Source organism: Myxine glutinosa, chromosome 5, assembly GCF_964187855.1.
Source record: "Myxine glutinosa chromosome 5, kmMyxGlut1.1, whole genome shotgun sequence".
NCBI lineage: Eukaryota > Metazoa > Chordata > Myxini > Myxiniformes > Myxinidae > Myxine > Myxine glutinosa.
In genome coordinates this window covers 27454436-27479653 of record NC_136265.1, presented here as the reverse complement: position 1 = coordinate 27479653, position 25218 = coordinate 27454436, and the positions used below count along the sequence as shown (strand labels likewise).

The following is a 25218-nucleotide window of genomic DNA, read 5'->3' as shown; positions in this document are numbered from 1 at the left end:
TATCATAGGTCATCATATACGACTCATATTGGGTACTTTTAACAAGGCAAAGGTAATAACAACTCCTATTATGACTCATATAGGATACTTTACAATAGGATCCCTGGAGGACATTTTGGTTAGAATGTAGGGACAAAACAGACAAGAGAAGCAGACAAAGCCAAAAGACTATGAAATAAGTATTCATTTGCTATTTTTTGAAGGAGCAATGGGATGGTTGAATGATAAAAGGAGAGAGAGAGAGAGAGTAATTGATGGATTTATATTTCTAGAAAGCAGAAATTAGGGGAAGGTTGTGAATATAGTAAGCGGTAAACACTATGGTAAAACAGGAGTCAGTGATGCAACTTTAGTCATCAACATTCTAGAATACTCCTTTAAAATGGATCCTCAGTGCTGCCGTCTCATGAAATGCTCCTATACAGGGATACTCAGCACTATACACTCTCGTTAAATACTCCTATATAAATGAGGCCTCAGCACTATACACTCTCGTTAAATACTCCTATATAAATGAGGCCTCAGCACTATACACTCTCGTTAAATACTCCTATATAAATGAGGCCTCAGCACTGTACACTCTCGTTAAATACTCCTATGTAAATGAGGCCTCAGCACTGTACACTCTCGTTAAATTTATATATATATATATATGCAAGTTGCTTTATTGCGTCTGATCGGCATAAACGTCGTAACTATAACACATACAAAGCCGAATTATACCCCATTTAAGAGCTCTTGGGTCCAGACAGTGCATGAGGAGGTTTAAAATTATTTTTCTTCATGCAATCTCAATCTCAAGAGTGTATACTTGGCGGTCCCTCTGTGCTGTCTTTCCCTCGTGGTCCCTCTGTGCTGTCTTTCCCTCGCGGTCCCTCTGTGCTGTCTTTCCCTCATGGTCCCCATGTGCTGTCTTTCCCTCGTGGTCCCTCTGTGCTGTCTTTCCCTCGCGGTCCCTCTGTGCTGTCTTTCCCTCGCGGTCCCTCTGGGCTGTCTTTCCCTCGCGGTCGCTCTGTGCTGTCTTTCCCTCGCGGTCCCTCTGTGCTGTCTTTCCCTCGCGGTCGCTCTGTGCTGTCTTTCCCTCGCGGTCCCTCTGTGCTGTCTTTCCCTTGCGGTCCCTCTGTGCTGTCTTTCCCTCGCGGTCCCACTGTACTGTCTTTCCCTCGCGGTCCCTCTGTGCTGTCTTTCCCTCGCGGTCCCTCTGTGCTGTCTTTCCCTCATGGTCCCTCTGTGCTGTCTTTCCCTCGCGGTCCCTCTGTGCTGTCTTTCCCTCGTGGTCCCTCTGTGCTGTCTTTCCCTCGCGGTCCCCCTGTGCTGTCTTTCCCTCGCGGTCCCTCTGTGCTGTCTTTCCCTCGCGGTCCCTCTGTGCTGTCTTTCCCTCGCGGTCCCACTGTACTGTCTTTCCCTCACGGTCCCTCTGTGCTGTCTTTCCCTCGCGGTCCCACTGTACTGTCTTTCCCTCGTGGTCCCTCTGTGCTGTCTTTCCCTTGCGGTCCCACTGTACTGTCTTTCCCTCGCGGTCCCTCTGTGCTGTCTTTCCCTCGTGGTCCCTCTGTGCTGTCTTTCCCTCGTGGTCCCTCTGTGCTGTCTATCCCTCGTGGTCCCACTGTACTGTCTTTCCCTTGCGGTCCCTCTGTGCTGTCTTTTCCTCGCGGTCCCTCTGTGCTGTCTTTCCCTCGTGGTCCCTCTGTGCTGTCTTTCCCTCGCGGTCCCACTGTACTGTCTTTCCCTCACGGTCCCTCTGTGCTGTCTTTCCCTCGCGGTCCCACTGTACTGTCTTTCCCTCGTGGTCCCTCTGTGCTGTCTTTCCCTTGCGGTCCCACTGTACTGTCTTTCCCTCACGGTCCCTCTGTGCTGTCTTTCCCTCGTGGTCCCTCTGTGCTGTCTATCCCTCGTGGTCCCACTGTACTGTCTTTCCCTTGCGGTCCCTCTGTGCTGTCTTTTCCTCGCGGTCCCTCTGTGCTGTCTTTCCCTCGCGGTCCCTCTGTGCTGTCTTTCCCTCGCGGTCCCACTGTACTGTCTTTCCCTCATGGTCCCTCTGTGCTGTCTTTCCCTCGCGGTCCCACTGTACTGTCTTTCCCTCGTGGTCCCTCTGTGCTGTCTTTCCCTTGCGGTCCCACTGTACTGTCTTTCCCTCGCGGTCCCTCTGTGCTGTCTTTCCCTCGTGGTCCCTCTGTGCTGTCTATCCCTCGTGGTCCCACTGTACTGTCTTTCCCTTGCGGTCCCTCTGTGCTGTCTTTTCCTCGCGGTCCCTCTGTGCTGTCTTTCCCTCGTGGTCCCTCTGTGCTGTCTTTCCCTCGCGGTCCCCCTGTGCTGTCTTTCCCTCGCGGTCCTTCTGTGCTGTCTTTCCCTCGTGGTCCCACTGTACTGTCTTTCCCTCGCGGTCCCTCTGTGCTGTCTTTCCCTGGCGGTCCCTCTGTGCTGTCTTTCCCTCGCGGTCCCTCTGTGCTGTCTTTCCCTCGTGGTCCCCCTGTGCTGTCTTTCCCTCGCGGTCCCACTGTACTGTCTTTCCCTCGCGGTCCCTCTGTGCTGTCTTTCCCTCGCGGTCCCTCTGTGCTGTCTTTCCCTCGCGGTCCCTCTGTGCTGTCTTTCCCTCGCGGTCCCTCTGTGCTGTCTTTCCCTCGCGGTCCCTCTGTGCTGTCTTTCCCTCGTGGTCCCCCTGTGCTGTCTTTCCCTCGCGGTTGTCAGCTCTTTCACGAGCCTCGATTCAGTATAAAAAAAAGAAAAAAAAAAGAAGTTATAATCATTTTTGTGGAGCACGTGGTGTATATGCTCAGAGTCGTTGGTTTGCACATATACAGGAAATTTAAAAAAAAAAAAAAAAAAAAAATTTTTTTTAAATATATATATATATATATATATATATATATAATTATATATATATATATATATATATATATATATATATATATATATATATATATATATATATAATATTATTTAGTATTCTGTCTATAGCTATTGATATATCAAAATATATAAAACCGAAAAAAGACGGTTGGTGAAGCAGTCCATCCATCCCTGAAGCCATCCGTTCGTTTAGCCATGTGACTATATTTCCATTAATTATGTACTGTTTGAACGTCAGTTGCACCCTGTCTATTAATTATGTATGCCTATTAATTTTGTCCTACTGGAATGTACCTTTCGACCCTTTAGACTGCTGAGGCCCCTTAGACCTTTGAAGACCCCGCAAAGACGTCTAAGACCATGAAGATCCAGAAAACCCAAAATACCATAAGGACTCAAAAGACCCAGTCGACGTAAAATACCCAGAAGGCCTAAAATACCCAAAATATTCTGAAGACCCAAAATAGCACAAACACACAAAAGATGCTGAAGACCCCGAGGATCCAAAAGACCCTGAAGATCCGAAAAGACCCAAAAGATCCCGAGGACCCAAAAGAGCCAAAAGACCCCATGGATGCAAAAGATCCAAAGGATCTAAAAGACCCAAGGGCTTTGAAGACGCAAAATAACCCAAAGTCCCAAAATACGCCAAAGACCCTTAAATGCCAAAAAAACCCCGGAAGATTCAAAAGATCCTGAAGACCCCTAAATACCCCGAACACCCAAAATACCCCAAAGACTCAAACTACTCCGAAGATCAAAAAGACAAAAATAGTACCCAAAAGACCCCAAAGATCCAAAATACCCTTTAGACCCCAACAACCTTTCTCAATGAAATACTGTTCTCCCCTCTGGACTGGTGCTCCTCACCTAGCTCGTCTTCACGCTGTTGAAACCAAAGCTTTCAGAATCATTCGAATCTCCAGCGATGAAGCGAACGGCGAGGGCCTTTCACTCACTCACCGCAGGCAGGTTGGTGGTCTTTGTCTTCTACCGACTCCTCTCTGGCCTTGCCCCCCCCCCCCCAGCTCTCTCTGTGCTCTGTCCCCCAAATATTCCTACAGGTCGCACAAGATCTGCCTGCAACCCTCTTATGGTTAAACTGCCGAAATCTCGGCTCTCTGCTCACCTTCACTCCTTCATTCCTCTTTTCTCCCGCCTCTGGAACAAACTCCCCCACTCCCTTCAATCCCACTCCTCCCTCCAGGTCTTTAAAACAGCTGTTCACCACCATCTCTTATCTTCCCCCATCCAAAACCTTGATCTTTTCTACCCCCGTTAATTCACCCCAGATACACTTTTTTTGAAATTCCAACTTGTTTCCTGGAAGTCCTTGCAGTGTTCATATGTTTTTTACCTCTCCCACCTCCCCCCCCCCCGCCTTCCCATGCCTCATCTCCCCATGCCCTCTCCCTTCCACAGATCTCCCGATGTTCCTGCTCTCAAATATTGTACTTGTGTGCTTCCCCCTCTCTCCCCATCTTGTCTCCCGCTCCCTTTATCTTATGTTTTACGTGTCCGTTTGTCTTTTTGTGATCAATGTTAGCCCTGACCTGAGCCTCGATCTCGTGTACAAAAAAAACAAAAAAAAAACTTACAGATGCAAAAGATCCAAAATACCTGAGGAATTTCCACAGGTCCCTGCAATTATGATGTCAAAGGACATTCCTGTCAAACTCTAAATATTCCACACTCTATTGCAAACTAATTCCGTTACAATCGCCGGTGGAACCAGGTTATCTGCTATTACTCTGACATAAACGAGGCCTCAGGACTTCCCTCTCATTAAATACTTCGATATAAACGAGGCCTCAGCCTGGCAGGATAGCCTAGAGATATGCATACTCGCTTCTGAGCTGTCGAGCCTGGGTTTGAATCCCGACCCAGCTATAAACTGTCATTCCGGTGTTTAACAGGCTGGGTGATTTATCCATGTGTGCGCCATCCCTCGGATGGACGTCAACCTGGGAACGTCCCCTGTGGTGCCATTATCTGGTGAACATTAAATAGCCCATAGTGTCCTTTGCAAAGAGGAGGTGAGCCATAGCCGGCACCAGGAACAAATTACAAATTCCTGTTCTGACTTTCAGGGGGCACTGCATCAGTGGCACAGCTGCCACCCCTCCATCCCCCTGGCAAATGATGCCAACCCATTTATGTGCTGCTGATGAAAAAAGGAAGCACCACCCTCTCATCAAATACTCCTACAACAGGGCCTCAGCACTACCCTCTCATAAAATGCTCCTACAACAGGATCTCAACACCACCCTCTCATCAAATACTCCTACAACAGGATCTCAACACCACCCTCTCATCAAATACTCCTACAACAGGATCTCAGCACCACCCTCTCATCAAATACTACTACAACAGGATCTCAACACCACCCTCTCATCAAATACTCCTACAACAGGATCTCAACACCACCCTCTCATCAAATACTCCTACAACAGGATCTCAACACCACACTCTCATCAAATACTCCTACAACAGGATCTCAACACCACCCTCTCATCAAATACTCCTACAACAGGATCTCAGCACCACCCTCTCATCAAATACTCCTACAACAGGATCTCAGCACCACCCTCTCATCAAATACTCCTACAACAGGATCTCAGCACCACCCTCTCATCAAATACTCCTACAACAGGATCTCAGCACCACCCTCTCATCAAATACTCCTACAAGAGAGCCTAAGCACTACCCTCTCATCAAATACTCCGACAAGAGGGCCTGAGCACTACACTCTCATCAAATACTCCTACAACAGGATCTCAGCACAACCCTCTCATCAAATACTCCTACAACAGGATCTCAGCACCACCCTCTCATCAAATACTCCTACAAGAGGGCCTAAGCACTACCCTCTCATCAAATACTCCTACAAGAGGGCCTGAGCACTACACTCTCATCAAATACTCCTACAACAGGATCTCAGCACAACCCTCTCATCAAATACTCCTACAACAGGATCTCAGCACAACCCTCTCATCAAATACTCCTACAACAGGATCTCAGCACCACCCTCTCATCAAATACTCCTACAACAGGATCTCAGCACCACCCTCTCATCAAATACTCCTACAACAGGATCTCAGCACCACCCTCTCATCAAATACTCCTACAACAGGATCTCAGCACCACCCTCTCATCAAATACTCCTACAACAGGATCTCAACACCACCCTCTCATCAAATACTCCTACAACAGGATCTCAGCACTACCCTCTCATCAAATACTCCGACAACAGGATCTCAGCACCACCCTCTCATCAAATACTCCTACAACAGGATCTCAGCACCACCCTCTCATCAAATACTCCTACAACAGGATCTCAACACCACCCTCTCATCAAATACTCCTACAACAGGATCTCAACACCACCCTCTCATCAAATACTCCTACAACAGGATCTCAACACCACACTCTCATCAAATACTCCTACAACAGGATCTCAACACCACCCTCTCATCAAATACTCCTACAACAGGATCTCAGCACCACCCTCTCATCAAATACTCCTACAACAGGATCTCAGCACCACCCTCTCATCAAATACTCCTACAACAGGATCTCAACACCACCCTCTCATCAAATACTCCGACAACAGGATCTCAGCACCACCCTCTCATCAAATACTCCTACAAGAGGGCCTGAGCACTACACTCTCATCAAATACTCCTACAAGAGGGCCTGAGCACTACCCTCTCATCAAATACTCCTACAAGAGGGCCTGAGCACTACCCTCTCATCAAATACTCCTACAACAGGATCTCAGCACAACCCTCTCATCAAATACTCCTACAACAGGATCTCAGCACAACCCTCTCATCAAATACTCCTACAACAGGATCTCAGCACCATCCTCTCATCAAATACTCCTACAACAGGATCTCAACACCATCCTCTCATCAAATACTCCTACAACAGGATCTCAACACCACCCTCTCATCAAATACTCCTACAACAGGATCTCAACACCACCCTCTCATCAAATACTCCTACAACAGGATCTCAACACCACCCTCTCATCAAATACTCCTACAACAGGATCTCAGCACAACCCTCTCATCAAATACTCCTACAGCAGGATCTCAGCACCACCCTCTCATCAAATACTCCTACAACAGGATCTCAGCACCACCCTCTCATCAAATACTACAACAGGATCTCAACACCACCCTCTCATCAAATACTCCTACAACAGGATCTCAGCACCACCCTCTCATCAAATACTCCTACAACAGGATCTCAGCACCACCCTCTCATCAAATACTCCTACAACAGGATCTCAACACCACCCTCTCATCAAATACTCCTACAACAGGATCTCAGCACCACCCTCTCATCAAATACTCCTACAAGAGGGCCTGAGCACTACCCTCTCATCAAATACTCCTACAAGAGGGCCTGAGCACTACCCTCTCATCAAATACTCCTACAAAAGGATCTCAGCACAACCCTCTCATCAAATACTCCTACAACAGGATCTCAGCACCACCCTCTTATCAAATACTCCTACAAGAGGGCCTGAGCACTACCCTCTCATCAAATACTCCTACAACAGGATCTCAGCACAACCCTCTCATCAAATACTCCTACAACAGGATCTCAGCACTACCCTCTCATCAAATACTCCAACAGGATCTCAGTACAACCCTCTCATCAAATACTCCTACAACAGGATCTCAGCACAACCTCTCATCAAATACTCCTACAACAGGATCTCAGTACAACCCTCTCATCAAATACTCCTACAACTGGATCTCAGCACCACCCTCTCATCAAATACTCCGACGAGAGGGCCTGAGCACCACCCTCTCATGAAATACTCCTACAACTGGATCTCAGCACCACTGTCTCATCAAATACTCCTACAACAGGATCTCAACACCACCCTCTCATCAAATACTCCTACAACAGGATCTCAGCACCACTGTCTCATCAAATACTCCTACAACTGGATTTCAGCACCACTCTCTCATCAAATACTCCTACAACTGGATCTCAGCACCACTGTCTCATCAAATACTCCTACAACAGGATCTCAACACCACCCTCTCATCAAATACTCCTACAACTGGATCTCAGCACCACTGTCTCATCAAATACTCCTACAACAGGATCTCAACACCACCCTCTCATCAAATACTCCTACAACAGGATCTCAGCACCACCCTCTCATCAAATACTCCTACAACTGGATTTCAGCACCACTCTCTCATCAAATACTCCTACAACTGGATCTCAGCACCACTGTCTCATCAAATACTCCTACAACAGGATCTCAACACCACCCTCTCATCAAATACTCCTACAACAGGATCTCAGCACCACCCTCTCATCAAATACTCCTACAGGAGGGCCTGAGCACCACCCTCTCATCAAATACTCCTACAACTGGATCTCAGCACCACTCTCTCATCAAATACTCCTACAAGAGGGCCTGAGCACCACCCTCTCATCAAATACTCCTACAACAGGATCTCAGCACCACCCTCTCATCAAATTCTCCTTCAACAGGATCTCAGCACCACGCTCTCATCAAATACTCCTACAACAGGATCTCAGCACCACCCTATCATCAAATACTCCTACAACAGGATCTCAGCACCACCCTCTCATCAAATACTCCTACAACAGGATCTCAGCACCACCCTCTCATCAAATACTCCTACAACAGGATCTCAGCACCACCCTCTCATCAAATTCTCCTACTACAGGATCTCAGCACCACCCTATCATCAAATACTCCTACAACAGGATCTCAGCAACACCCTCTCATCAAATACTCCTACAACAGGATCTCAGCACCACCCTATTATCAAATACTCCTACAACAGGATCTCAGCACCACTCTCATCAAATACTCCGACACCAAGGTCTCAGCACTACCCTCTCATCAAATACTCCGACACCAAGGTCTCAGCACTACCTTCTCATCAAATACCCCGACACCAAGGTCTCAGCACTACCCTCTCATCAAATACTCCGACACCAAGGTCTCAGCACTACCCTCTCATCAAATACCCCGACACCAAGGTCTCAGCACTACCCTCTCATCAAATACTCCGACACCAAGGTCTCAGCACTAACTCTCATCAAATACTCCGACACCAAGGTCTCAGCACTACCCTCTCATCAAATACTCCTACAACATGGCCTCAGCACTACCCTCTCATCAAATACTCGAACACCAATGTCTCAGCACTACCCTCTCATCAAATACTCCACCAACATGGCCTCAGCACTACCCTCTCATCAAATACTCCCACAACAGGATTGCAGAACTACCCTCTCATCAAATACTCCCACAACAGGATTGCAGAACTACCCTCTCATGAAATACTCCCACAACATGGCCTCAGCACTACCCTCTCATCAAATACTCCGACACCAAGGTCTCAGCACTACCCTCTCATCAAATACTCCGACACCAAGGTCTCAGCACTACCCTCTCATCAAATACTCGAACACCAAGGTCTCAGCACTACCCTCTCATCAAATACCCTAACACCATGGTCTCAGCACTACCCTCTCATCAAATACTCTGCCAACATGGCCTCAGCACTACCCTCTCATCAAATACTCCTACAACATGGCCTCAGCACTACCCTCTCATCAAATACTCCGCCAACATGGCCTCAGCACTACCCTCTCATCAAATACTCCAACAACATGGCCTCAGCACTACCCTCTCATCAAATACTCCCACAACAGGATTGCTGAACTACCCTCTCATCAAATACCCTGACACCATGGTCTCAGCACTACCCTCTCATCAAATACTCCTACAAGAGGGCCTCAGCACTACCCTCTCATCAAATACTCCCACAACAGGATTGCAGAACTACCCTCTCATCAAATACTCCTACAACATGGCCTCAGCACTACCCGCTCATCAAATACTCCCACAACAGGATTGCAGAACTACCCTCTCATCAAATACTCCTACAACATGGCCTCAGCACTACCCTCTCATCAAATACTCCCACAACAGGATTGCAGAACTACCCTCTCATCAAATACTCCTACAACATGGCCTCAGCACTACCCTCTCATCAAATACTCCTACAACATGGCCTCAGCACTACCCTCTCATCAAATACTCCAACAACATGGCCTCAGCACTACCCTCTCATCAAATACTCCAACAACATGGCCTCAGCACTACCCTCTCATCAAATACCCTGACACCATGGTCTCAGCACTACCATCTCATCAAATACTCCGCCAACATGGCCTCAGCACTACCCTCTCATCAAATACTCCGACACCAAGGTCTCAGCACCACCCTCTCATCAAATACTCCTACAACATGGCCTCAGCACTACCCTCTCATCAAATACTCCTACAACATGGCCTCAGCACTACCCTCTCATCAAATACTCCCACAACAGAATTGCAGAACTACCTTCTCATCAAATACCCTGACACCATGGTCTCAGCACTACCCTCATCAAATGCTCCAATAAACGAAGCCTCAGAACTACCTTCTCATCAAATACTCCTACAGCAGGATCTCAGCACCACCCTCTCATCAAATACTCCTACAGCAGGATCTCAGCACCACCCTCTCATCAAATACTCCTACAGCAGGATCTCAGCACCACCCTCTCATCAAATACTCCTACAGCAGGATCTCAGCACCACCCTCTCATCAAATACTCCTACAGCAGGATCTCAGCACCACCCTCTCATCAAATACTCCTACAGCAGGATCTCAGCACTACCCTCTCATCAAATACTCCTACAGCAGGATCTCAGCACCACTCTCATTAAATACTCCTACAGCAGGATCTCAGCACCACCCTCTCATCAAATACTCCTACAGCAGGATCTCAGCACCACCCTCTCATCAAATACTCCTACAGCAGGATCTCAGCACCACCCTCTCATCAAATACTCCTACAACAGGATCTCAGCACCACCCTCTCATCAAATACTCCTACAACAGGATCTCAACACCACCCTCTCATCAAATACTCCTACAACAGGATCTCAGCACTACCCTCTCATCAAATACTCCTACAAGAGGGCCTGAGCACTACCCTCTCATCAAATACTCCTACAAAAGGATCTCAGCACAACCCTCTCATCAAATACTCCTACAACAGGATCTCAGCACCACCCTCTTATCAAATACTCCTACAAGAGGGCCTGAGCACTACCCTCTCATCAAATACTCCTACAACAGGATCTCAGCACAACCCTCTCATCAAATACTCCTACAACAGGATCTCAGCACTACCCTCTCATCAAATACTCCTACAACAGGATCTCAGTACAACCCTCTCATCAAATACTCCTACAACAGGATCTCAGCACAACCTCTCATCAAATACTCCTACAACAGGATCTCAGTACAACCCTCTCATCAAATACTCCTACAACTGGATCTCAGCACCACCCTCTCATCAAATACTCCGACGAGAGGGCCTGAGCACCACCCTCTCATGAAATACTCCTACAACTGGATCTCAGCACCACCCTCTCATCAAATACTCCTACAACAGGGCCTCAGCACTACCCTCTCATAAAATGCTCCTACAACAGGATCTCAACACCACCCTCTCATCAAATACTCCTACAACAGGATCTCAACACCACCCTCTCATCAAATACTCCTACAACAGGATCTCAGCACCACCCTCTCATCAAATACTACTACAACAGGATCTCAACACCACCCTCTCATCAAATACTCCTACAACAGGATCTCAACACCACCCTCTCATCAAATACTCCTACAACAGGATCTCAACACCACACTCTCATCAAATACTCCTACAACAGGATCTCAGCACCACCCTCTCATCAAATACTCCTACAACAGGATCTCAGCACCACCCTCTCATCAAATACTCCTACAACAGGATCTCAGCACCACCCTCTCATCAAATACTCCTACAACAGGATCTCAGCACCACCCTCTCATCAAATACTCCTACAAGAGGGCCTAAGCACTACCCTCTCATCAAATACTCCTACAAGAGGGCCTGAGCACTACACTCTCATCAAATACTCCTACAACAGGATCTCAGCACAACCCTCTCATCAAATACTCCTACAACAGGATCTCAGCACAACCCTCTCATCAAATACTCCTACAACAGGATCTCAGCACCATCCTCTCATCAAATACTCCTACAACAGGATCTCAACACCACCCTCTCATCAAATACTCCTACAACAGGATCTCAACACCATCCTCTCATCAAATACTCCTACAACAGGATCTCAGCACCACCCTCTCATCAAATACTCCTACAACAGGATCTCAGCACCACCCTCTCATCAAATACTCCTACAACAGGATCTCAGCACCACCCTCTCATCAAATACTCCTACAACAGGATCTCAGCACCACCCTCTCATCAAATACTCCTACAACAGGATCTCAACACCACCCTCTCATCAAATACTCCTACAACAGGATCTCAGCACTACCCTCTCATCAAATACTCCGACAACAGGATCTCAGCACCACCCTCTCATCAAATACTCCTACAACAGGATCTCAGCACCACCCTCTCATCAAATACTCCTACAACAGGATCTCAACACCACCCTCTCATCAAATACTCCTACAACAGGATCTCAACACCACCCTCTCATCAAATACTCCTACAACAGGATCTCAACACCACACTCTCATCAAATACTCCTACAACAGGATCTCAACACCACCCTCTCATCAAATACTCCTACAACAGGATCTCAGCACCACCCTCTCATCAAATACTCCTACAACAGGATCTCAGCACCACCCTCTCATCAAATACTCCTACAACAGGATCTCAACACCACCCTCTCATCAAATACTCCGACAACAGGATCTCAGCACCACCCTCTCATCAAATACTCCTACAAGAGGGCCTGAGCACTACACTCTCATCAAATACTCCTACAACAGGAACTCAGCACAACCCTCTCATCAAATACTCCTACAACAGGATCTCAGCACCACCCTCTCATCAAATACTCCTACAACAGGATCTCAGCACCACCCTCTCATCAAATACTCCTACAAGAGGGCCTGAGCACTACCCTCTCATCAAATACTCCTACAAGAGGGCCTGAGCACTACCCTCTCATCAAATACTCCTACAACAGGATCTCAGCACAACCCTCTCATCAAATACTCCTACAACAGGATCTCAGCACAACCCTCTCATCAAATACTCCTACAACAGGATCTCAGCACCATCCTCTCATCAAATACTCCTACAACAGGATCTCAACACCACCCTCTCATCAAATACTCCTACAACAGGATCTCAACACCATCCTCTCATCAAATACTCCTACAACAGGATCTCAACACCACCCTCTCATCAAATACTCCTACAACAGGATCTCAACACCACCCTCTCATCAAATACTCCTACAACAGGATCTCAACACCACCCTCTCATCAAATACTCCTACAACAGGATCTCAGCACAACCCTCTCATCAAATACTCCTACAGCAGGATCTCAGCACCACCCTCTCATCAAATACTCCTACAACAGGATCTCAGCACCACCCTCTCATCAAATACTACAACAGGATCTCAACACCACCCTCTCATCAAATACTCCTACAACAGGATCTCAGCACCACCCTCTCATCAAATACTCCTACAACAGGATCTCAGCACCACCCTCTCATCAAATACTCCTACAACAGGATCTCAACACCACCCTCTCATCAAATACTCCTACAACAGGATCTCAGCACCACCCTCTCATCAAATACTCCTACAAGAGGGCCTGAGCACTACCCTCTCATCAAATACTCCTACAAGAGGGCCTGAGCACTACCCTCTCATCAAATACTCCTACAAAAGGATCTCAGCACAACCCTCTCATCAAATACTCCTACAACAGGATCTCAGCACCACCCTCTTATCAAATACTCCTACAAGAGCGCCTGAGCACTACCCTCTCATCAAATACTCCTACAACAGGATCTCAGCACAACCCTCTCATCAAATACTCCTACAACAGGATCTCAGCACTACCCTCTCATCAAATACTCCAACAGGATCTCAGTACAACCCTCTCATCAAATACTCCTACAACAGGATCTCAGCACAACCTCTCATCAAATACTCCTACAACAGGATCTCAGTACAACCCTCTCATCAAATACTCCTACAACTGGATCTCAGCACCACCCTCTCATCAAATACTCCGACGAGAGGGCCTGAGCACCACCCTCTCATGAAATACTCCTACAACTGGATCTCAGCACCACTGTCTCATCAAATACTCCTACAACAGGATCTCAACACCACCCTCTCATCAAATACTCCTACAACAGGATCTCAGCACCACTGTCTCATCAAATACTCCTACAACTGGATTTCAGCACCACTCTCTCATCAAATACTCCTACAACTGGATCTCAGCACCACTGTCTCATCAAATACTCCTACAACAGGATCTCAACACCACCCTCTCATCAAATACTCCTACATCTGGATCTCAGCACCACTGTCTCATCAAATACTCCTACAACAGGATCTCAACACCACCCTCTCATCAAATACTCCTACAACAGGATCTCAGCACCACTCTCTCATCAAATACTCCTACATCTGGATCTCAGCACCACTGTCTCATCAAATACTCCTACAACAGGATCTCAACACCACCCTCTCATCAAATACTCCTACAACTGGATTTCAGCACCACTCTCTCATCAAATACTCCTACAACTGGATCTCAGCACCACTGTCTCATCAAATACTCCTACAACAGGATCTCAACACCACCCTCTCATCAAATACTCCTACAACAGGATCTCAGCACCACCCTCTCATCAAATACTCCTACAGGAGGGCCTGAGCACCACCCTCTCATCAAATACTCCTACAACTGGATCTCAGCACCACTCTCTCATCAAATACTCCTACAAGAGGGCCTGAGCACCACCCTCTCATCAAATACTCCTACAACAGGATCTCAGCACCACCCTCTCATCAAATTCTCCTTCAACAGGATCTCAGCACCACGCTCTCATCAAATACTCCTACAACAGGATCTCAGCACCACCCTATCATCAAATACTCCTACAACAGGATCTCAGCACCACCCTCTCATCAAATACTCCTACAACAGGATCTCAGCACCACCCTCTCATCAAATACTCCTACAACAGGATCTCAGCACCACCCTCTCATCAAATTCTCCTACTACAGGATCTCAGCACCACCCTATCATCAAATACTCCTACAACAGGATCTCAGCAACATCCTCTCATCAAATACTCCTACAACAGGATCTCAGCACCACCCTATTATCAAATACTCCTACAACAGGATCTCAGCACCACTCTCATCAAATACTCCGACACCAAGGTCTCAGCACTACCCTCTCATCAAATACTCCGACACCAAGGTCTCAGCACTACCTTCTCATCAAATACCCCGACACCAAGGTCTCAGCACTACCCTCTCATCAAATACTCCGACACCAAGGTCTCAGCACTACCCTCTCATCAAATACCCCGACACCAAGGTCTCAGCACTACCCTCTCATCAAATACTCCGACACCAAGGTCTCAGCACTACACTCTCATCAAATACTCCGACACCAAGGTCTCAGCACTACCCTCTCATCAAATACTCCTACAACATGGCCTCAGCACTACCCTCTCATCAAATACTCGAACACCAATGTCTCAGCACTACCCTCTCATCAAATACTCCACCAACATGGCCTCAGCACTACCCTCTCATCAAATACTCCCACAACAGGATTGCAGAACTACCCTCTCATCAAATACTCCCACAACAGGATTGCAGAACTACCCTCTCATTAAATACTCCCACAACATGGCCTCAGCACTACCCTCTCATCAAATACTCCGACACCAAGGTCTCAGCACTACCCTCTCATCAAATACTCCGACACCAAGGTCTCAGCACTACCCTCTCATCAAATACTCGAACACCAAGGCCTCAGCACTACCCTCTCATCAAATACCCTAACACCATGGTCTCAGCACTACCCTCTCATCAAATACTCTGCCAACATGGCCTCAGCACTACCCTCTCATCAAATACTCCTACAACATGGCCTCAGCACTACCCTCTCATCAAATACTCCGCCAACATGGCCTCAGCACTACCCTCTCATCAAATACTCCAACAACATGGCCTCAGCACTACCCTCTCATCAAATACTCCCACAACAGGATTGCTGAACTACCCTCTCATCAAATACCCTGACACCATGGTCTCAGCACTACCCTCTCATCAAATACTCCTACAAGAGGGCCTCAGCACTACCCTCTCATCAAATACTCCCACAACAGGATTGCAGAACTACCCTCTCATCAAATACTCCTACAACATGGCCTCAGCACTACCCGCTCATCAAATACTCCCACAACAGGATTGCAGAACTACCCTCTCATCAAATACTCCTACAACATGGCCTCAGCACTACCCTCTCATCAAATACTCCCACAACAGGATTGCAGAACTACCCTCTCATCAAATACTCCTACAACATGGCCTCAGCACTACCCTCTCATCAAATACTCCTACAACATGGCCTCAGCACTACCCTCTCATCAAATACTCCAACAACATGGCCTCAGCACTACCCTCTCATCAAATACTCCAACAACATGGCCTCAGCACTACCCTCTCATCAAATACCCTGACACCATGGTCTCAGCACTACCATCTCATCAAATACTCCGCCAACATGGCCTCAGCACTACCCTCTCATCAAATACTCCGACACCAAGGTCTCAGCACCACCCTCTCATCAAATACTCCTACAACATGGCCTCAGCACTACCCTCTCATCAAATACTCCTACAACATGGCCTCAGCACTACCCTCTCATCAAATACTCCCACAACAGAATTGCAGAACTACCCTCTCATCAAATACCCTGACACCATGGTCTCAGCACTACCCTCATCAAATGCTCCAATAAACGAAGCCTCAGAACTACCCTCTCATCAAATACTCCTACAGCAGGATCTCAGCACCACCCTCTCATCAAATACTCCTACAGCAGGATCTCAGCACCACCCTCTCATCAAATACTCCTACAGCAGGATCTCAGCACCACCCTCTCATCAAATACTCCTACAGCAGGATCTCAGCACCACCCTCTCATCAAATACTCCTACAGCAGGATCTCAGCACTACCCTCTCATCAAATACTCCTACAGCAGGATCTCAGCACCACTCTCATTAAATACTCCTACAGCAGGATCTCAGCACCACCCTCTCATCAAATACTCCTACAGCAGGATCTCAGCACCACCCTCTCATCAAATACTCCTACAGCAGGATCTCAGCACCACCCTCTCATCAAATACTCCTACAACAGGATCTCAGCACCACCCTCTCATCAAATACTCCTACAACAGGATCTCAACACCACCCTCTCATCAAATACTCCTACAACAGGATCTCAGCACTACCCTCTCATCAAATACTCCTACAAGAGGGCCTGAGCACTACCCTCTCATCAAATACTCCTACAAAAGGATCTCAGCACAACCCTCTCATCAAATACTCCTACAACAGGATCTCAGCACCACCCTCTTATCAAATACTCCTGCAAGAGGGCCTGAGCACTACCCTCTCATCAAATACTCCTACAACAGGATCTCAGCACAACCCTCTCATCAAATACTCCTACAACAGGATCTCAGCACTACCCTCTCATCAAATACTCCTACAACAGGATCTCAGTACAACCCTCTCATCAAATACTCCTACAACAGGATCTCAGCACAACCTCTCATCAAATACTCCTACAACAGGATCTCAGTACAACCCTCTCATCAAATACTCCTACAACTGGATCTCAGCACCACCCTCTCATCAAATACTCCGACGAGAGGGCCTGAGCACCACCCTCTCATGAAATACTCCTACAACTGGATCTCAGCACCACTGTCTCATCAAATACTCCTACAACAGGATCTCAACACCACCCTCTCATCAAATACTCCTACAACAGGATCTCAGCACCACTGTCTCATCAAATACTCCTACAACTGGATTTCAGCACCACTCTCTCATCAAATACTCCTACAACTGGATCTCAGCACCACTGTCTCATCAAATACTCCTACAACAGGATCTCAACACCACCCTCTCATCAAATACTCCTACAACAGGATCTCAGCACCACCCTCTCATCAAATACTCCTACAGGAGGGCCTGAGCACCACGCTCTCATCAAATACTCCTACAACTGGATCTCAGCACCACTCTCTCATCAAATACTCCTACAAGAGGGCCTGAGCACCACCCTCTCATCAAATACTCCTACAACAGGATCTCAGCACCACCCTCTTATCAAATTCTCCTTCAACAGGATCTCAGCACCACGCTCTCATCAAATACTCCTACAACAGGATCTCAGCCCCACCCTATCATCAAATACTCCTACAACAGGATCTCAGCACCACTCTCATCAAATACTCCTACAGCAGGATCTCAGCACCACTCTCATCAAATACTCCAACACCAAGGTCTCAGCACTACCCTCTCATCAAATACTCCGACACCAAGGTCTCAGCACTACCTTCTCATCAAATACCCCGACATCAAGGTCTCAGCACTACCCTCTCATCAAATACTCCGACACCAAGGTCTCAGCACTACCCTCTCATCAAATACCCCGACACCAAGGTCTCAGCACTACCCTCTCATCAAATACTCCGACACCAAGGTCTCAGCACTACACTCTCATCAAATACTCCGACACCAAGGTCTCAGCACTACCCTCTCATCAAATACTCCTACAACATGGCCTCAGCACTACCCTCTCATCAAATACTCGAACACCAATGTCTCAGCACTACCCTCTCATCAAATACTCCACCAACATGGCCTCAGCACTACCCTCTCATCAAATACTCCCACAACAGGATTGCAGAACTACCCTCTCATCAAATACCCTGACACCATGGTCTCAGCACTACCCTCTCATCAAATACTCCTACAAGAGGGCCTCAGCACTACCCTCTCATCAAATACTCCCACAACAGGATTGCAGAACTACCCTCTCATCAAATACTCCTACAACATGGCCTCAGCACTACCCGCTCATCAAATACTCCCACAACAGGATTGCAGAACTACCCTCTCATCAAATACTCCTACAACATGGCCTCAGCACTACCCTCTCATCAAATACTCCCACAACAGGATTGCAGAACTACCCTCTCATCAAATACTCCTACAACATGGCCTCAGCACTACCCTCTCATCAAATACTCCTACAACATGGCCTCAGCACTACCCTCTCATCAAATACTCCAACAACATGGCCTCAGCACTACCCTCTCATCAAATACTCCAACAACATGGCCTCAGCACTACCCTCTCATCAAATACCCTGACACCATGGTCTCAGCACTACCATCTCATCAAATACTCCGCCAACATGGCCTCAGCACTACCCTCTCATCAAATACTCCGACACCAAGGTCTCAGCACCACCCTCTCATCAAATACTCCTACAACATGGCCTCAGCACTACCCTCTCATCAAATACTCCTACAACATGGCCTCAGCACTACCCTCTCATCAAATACTCCCACAACAGAATTGCAGAACTACCCTCTCATCAAATACCCTGACACCATGGTCTCAGCACTACCCTCATCAAATGCTCCAATAAACGAAGCCTCAGAACTACCCTCTCATCAAATACTCCTACAGCAGGATCTCAGCACCACCCTCTCATCAAATACTCCTACAGCAGGATCTCAGCACCACCCTCTCATCAAATACTCCTACAGCAGGATCTCAGCACCACCCTCTCATCAAATACTCCTACAGCAGGATCTCAGCACCACCCTCTCATCAAATACTCCTACAGCAGGATCTCAGCACCACCCTCTCATCAAATACTCCTACAGCAGGATCTCAGCACTACCCTCTCATCAAATACTCCTACAGCAGGATCTCAGCACCACTCTCATTAAATACTCCTACAGCAGGATCTCAGCACCACCCTCTCATCAAATACTCCTACAGCAGGATCTCAGCACCACCCTCTCATCAAATACTCCTACAGCAGGATCTCAGCACCACCCTCTCATCAAATACTCCTACAACAGGATCTCAGCACCACCCTCTCATCAAATACTCCTACAACAGGATCTCAACACCACCCTCTCATCAAATACTCCTACAACAGGATCTCAGCACTACCCTCTCATCAAATACTCCTACAAGAGGGCCTGAGCACTACCCTCTCATCAAATACTCCTACAAAAGGATCTCAGCACAACCCTCTCATCAAATACTCCTACAACAGGATCTCAGCACCACCCTCTTATCAAATACTCCTACAAGAGGGCCTGAGCACTACCCTCTCATCAAATACTCCTACAACAGGATCTCAGCACAACCCTCTCATCAAATACTCCTACAACAGGATCTCAGCACTACCCTCTCATCAAATACTCCTACAACAGGATCTCAGTACAACCCTCTCATCAAATACTCCTACAACAGGATCTCAGCACAACCTCTCATCAAATACTCCTACAACAGGATCTCAGTACAACCCTCTCATCAAATACTCCTACAACTGGATCTCAGCACCACCCTCTCATCAAATACTCCGACGAGAGGGCCTGAGCACCACCCTCTCATGAAATACTCCTACAACTGGATCTCAGCACCACTGTCTCATCAAATACTCCTACAACAGGATCTCAACACCACCCTCTCATCAAATACTCCTACAACAGGATCTCAGCACCACTGTCTCATCAAATACTCCTACAACTGGATTTCAGCACCACTCTCTCATCAAATACTCCTACAACTGGATCTCAGCAACACTGTCTCATCAAATACTCCTACAACAGGATCTCAACACCACCCTCTCATCAAATACTCCTACAACAGGATCTCAGCACCACCCTCTCATCAAATACTCCTACAGGAGGGCCTGAGCACCACGCTCTCATCAAATACTCCTACAACTGGATCTCAGCACCACTCTCTCATCAAATACTCCTACAAGAGGGCCTGAGCACCACCCTCTCATCAAATACTCCTACAACAGGATCTCAGCACCACCCTCTTATCAAATTCTCCTTCAACAGGATCTCAGCACCACGCTCTCATCAAATACTCCTACAACAGGATCTCAGCACCACCCTATCATCAAATACTCCTACAACAGGATCTCAGCACCACCCTCTCATCAAATACTCCTACAACAGGATCTCAGCACCACCCTCTCATCAAATACTCCTACAACAGGATCTCAGCACCACCCTCTCATCAAATTCTCCTACTACAGGATCTCAGCACCACCCTATCATCAAATACTCCTACAACTGGATCTCAGCAACACCCTCTCATCAAATACTCCTACAACAGGATCTCAGCACCACCCTATCATCAAATACTCCTACAACAGGATCTCAGCACCACTCTCATCAAATACTCCTACAGCAGGATCTCAGCACCACTCTCATCAAATACTCCAACACCAAGGTCTCAGCACTACCCTCTCATCAAATACTCCGACACCAAGGTCTCAGCACTACCTTCTCATCAAATACCCCGACACCAAGGTCTCAGCACTACCCTCTCATCAAATACTCCGACACCAAGGTCTCAGCACTACCCTCTCATCAAATACCCCGACACCAAGGTCTCAGCACTACCCTCTCATCAAATACTCCGACACCAAGGTCTCAGCACTACACTCTCATCAAATACTCCGACACCAAGGTCTCAGCACTACCCTCTCATCAAATACTCCTACAACATGGCCTCAGCACTACCCTCTCATCAAATACTCGAACACCAATGTCTCAGCACTACCCTCTCATCAAATACTCCACCAACATGGCCTCAGCACTACCCTCTCATCAAATACTCCCACAACAGGATTGCAGAACTACCCTCTCATCAAATACTCCCACAACAGGATTGCAGAACTACCCTCTCATGAAATACTCCCACAACATGGCCTTAGCACTACCCTCTCATCAAATACTCCGACACCAAGGTCTCAGCACTACCCTCTCATAAAATACCCTAACACCATGGTCTCAGCACTACCCTCTCATCAAATACTCTGCCAACATGGCCTCAGCACTACCCTCTCATCAAATAATCCTACAACATGGCCTCAGCACTACCCTCTCATCAAATACTCCGCCAACATGGCCTCAGCACTACCCTCTCATCAAATACTCCAACAACATGGCCTCAGCACTACCCTCTCATCAAATACTCCCACAACAGGATTGCTGAACTACCCTCTCATCAAATACCCTGACACCATGGTCTCAGCACTACCCTCTCATCAAATACTCCTACAAGAGGGCCTCAGCACTACCCTCTCATCAAATACTCCCACAACAGGATTGCAGAACTACCCTCTCATCAAATACTCCTACAACATGGCCTCAGCACTACCCGCTCATCAAATACTCCCACAACAGGATTGCAGAACTACCCTCTCATCAAATACTCCTACAACATGGCCTCAGCACTACCCTCTCATCAAATACTCCCACAACAGGATTGCAGAACTACCCTCTCATCAAATACTCCTACAACATGGCCTCAGCACTACCCTCTCATCAAATACTCCTACAACATGGCCTCAGCACTACCCTCTCATCAAATACTCCAACAACATGGCCTCAGCACTACCCTCTCATCAAATACTCCAACAACATGGCCTCAGCACTACCCTCTCATCAAATACCCTGACACCATGGTCTCAGCACTACCCTCTCATCAAATACTCCGCCAACATGGCCTCAGCACTACCCTCTCATCAAATACTCCGACACCAAGGTCTCAGCACCACCCTCTCATCAAATACTCCTACAACATGGCCTCAGCACTACCCTCTCATCAAATACTCCTACAACATGGCCTCAGCACTACCCTCTCATCAAATACTCCCACAACAGAATTGCAGAACTACCCTCTCATCAAATACCCTGACACCATGGTCTCAGCACTACCCTCATCAAATGCTCCAATAAACGAAGCCTCAGAACTACCCTCTCATCAAATACTCCTACAGCAGGATCTGAGCACCACCCTCTCATCAAATACTCCTACAGCAGGATCTCAGCACCACCCTCTCATCAAATACTCCTACAGCAGGATCTCAGCACCACCCTCTCATCAAATACTCCTACAGCAGGATCTCAGCACCACCCTCTCATCAAATACTCCTACAGCAGGATCTCAGCACCACCCTCTCATCAAATACTCCTACAGCAGGATCTCAGCACTACCCTCTCATCAAATACTCCTACAGCAGGATCTCAGCACCACTCTCATTAAATACTCCTACAGCAGGATCTCAGCACCACCCTCTCATCAAATACTCCTACAGCAGGATCTCAGCACCACCCTCTCATCAAATACTCCTACAGCAGGATCTCAGCACCACCCTCTCATCAAATACTCCTACAGCAGGATCTCAGCACCACCCTCTCATCAAATACTCCTACAGCAGGATCTCAGCACCACCCTCTCATCAAATACTCCTACAGCAGGATCTCAGCACCACCCTCTCATCAAATACTCCTACAACAGGATCTCAGCACCACCCTCTCATCAAATACTCCTACAACAGGATCTCAGCACCACTCTCTCATCAAATACTCCAACAGGATCTCAGCACCACCCTCTCATCAAATACTCCTACAACAGGATCTCAGCACCACCCTCTCATCAAATACTCCGACAACAGGGCCTCAATCACTACTACCCTTTCATCAAATACTCCTACAACAGGATCTCAGCACCACCCTCTCATCAAATACTCCGACAACAGGATCTCAGCACCACCCTCTCATCAAATACTCCTACAACAGGATCTCAGCACCACGCTCTCATCAAATACTCCTACAACAGGATCTCAGCACCACGCTCTCGTCAAATACTCCTACAAGAGGGCCTGAGCACTACACTCTCATCAAATACTCCTACAACAGGAACTCAGCACAACCCTCTCATCAAATACTCCTACAACAGGATCTCAGCACCACCCTCTCATCAAATACTCCTACAACAGGATCTCAGCACCACCCTCTCATCAAATACTCCTACAAGAGGGCCTGAGCACTACCCTCTCATCAAATACTCCTACAAGAGGGCCTGAGCACTACCCTCTCATCAAATACTCCTACAACAGGATCTCAGCACAACCCTCTCATCAAATACTCCTACAACAGGATCTCAGCACAACCCTCTCATCAAATACTCCTACAACAGGATCTCAGCACCATCCTCTCATCAAATACTCCTACAACAGGATCTCAACACCACCCTCTCATCAAATACTCCTACAACAGGATCTCAACACCATCCTCTCATCAAATACTCCTACAACAGGATCTCAACACCACCCTCTCATCAAATACTCCTACAACAGGATCTCAACACCACCCTCTCATCAAATACTCCTACAACAGGATCTCAACACCACCCTCTCATCAAATACTCCTACAACAGGATCTCAGCACAACCCTCTCATCAAATACTCCTACAACAGGATCTCAGCACCACCCTCTCATCAAATACTCCTACAACAGGATCTCAGCACCACCCTCTCATCAAATACTCCTACAACAGGATCTCAACACCACCCTCTCATCAAATACTCCTACAACAGGATCTCAGCACCACCCTCTCATCAAATACTCCTACAACAGGATCTCAGCACCACCCTCTCATCAAATACTCCTACAACAGGATCTCAACACCACCCTCTCATCAAATACTCCTACAACAGGATCTCAGCACCACCCTCTCATCAAATACTCCTACAAGAGGGCCTGAGCACTACCCTCTCATCAAATACTCCTACAAGAGGGCCTGAGCACTACCCTCTCATCAAATACTCCTACAAAAGGATCTCAGCACAACCCTCTCATCAAATACTCCTACAACAGGATCTCAGCACCACCCTCTTATCAAATACTCCTACAAGAGGGCCTGAGCACTACCCTCTCATCAAATACTCCTACAACAGGATCTCAGCACAACCCTCTCATCAAATACTCCTACAACAGGATCTCAGCACTACCCTCTCATCAAATACTCCAACAGGATCTCAGTACAACCCTCTCATCAAATACTCCTACAACAGGATCTCAGCACAACCTCTCATCAAATACTCCTACAACAGGATCTCAGTACAACCCTCTCATCAAATACTCCTACAACTGGATCTCAGCACCACCCTCTCATCAAATACTCCGACGAGAGGGCCTGAGCACCACCCTCTCATGAAATACTCCTACAACTGGATCTCAGCACCACTGTCTCATCAAATACTCCTACAACAGGATCTCAACACCACCCTCTCATCAAATACTCCTACAACAG

The 25218-nt window shown here is 47.4% G+C and overlaps 1 protein-coding gene across 1 annotated transcript in view; it reads right to left on the bottom strand.

The window, feature by feature from the left end:
* The window catches only part of LOC137428690 (uncharacterized), a 220452-nt gene that overhangs the window by 77843 nt on the left and 117391 nt on the right, over positions 1-25218 (bottom strand). The window lies entirely within an intron of this gene.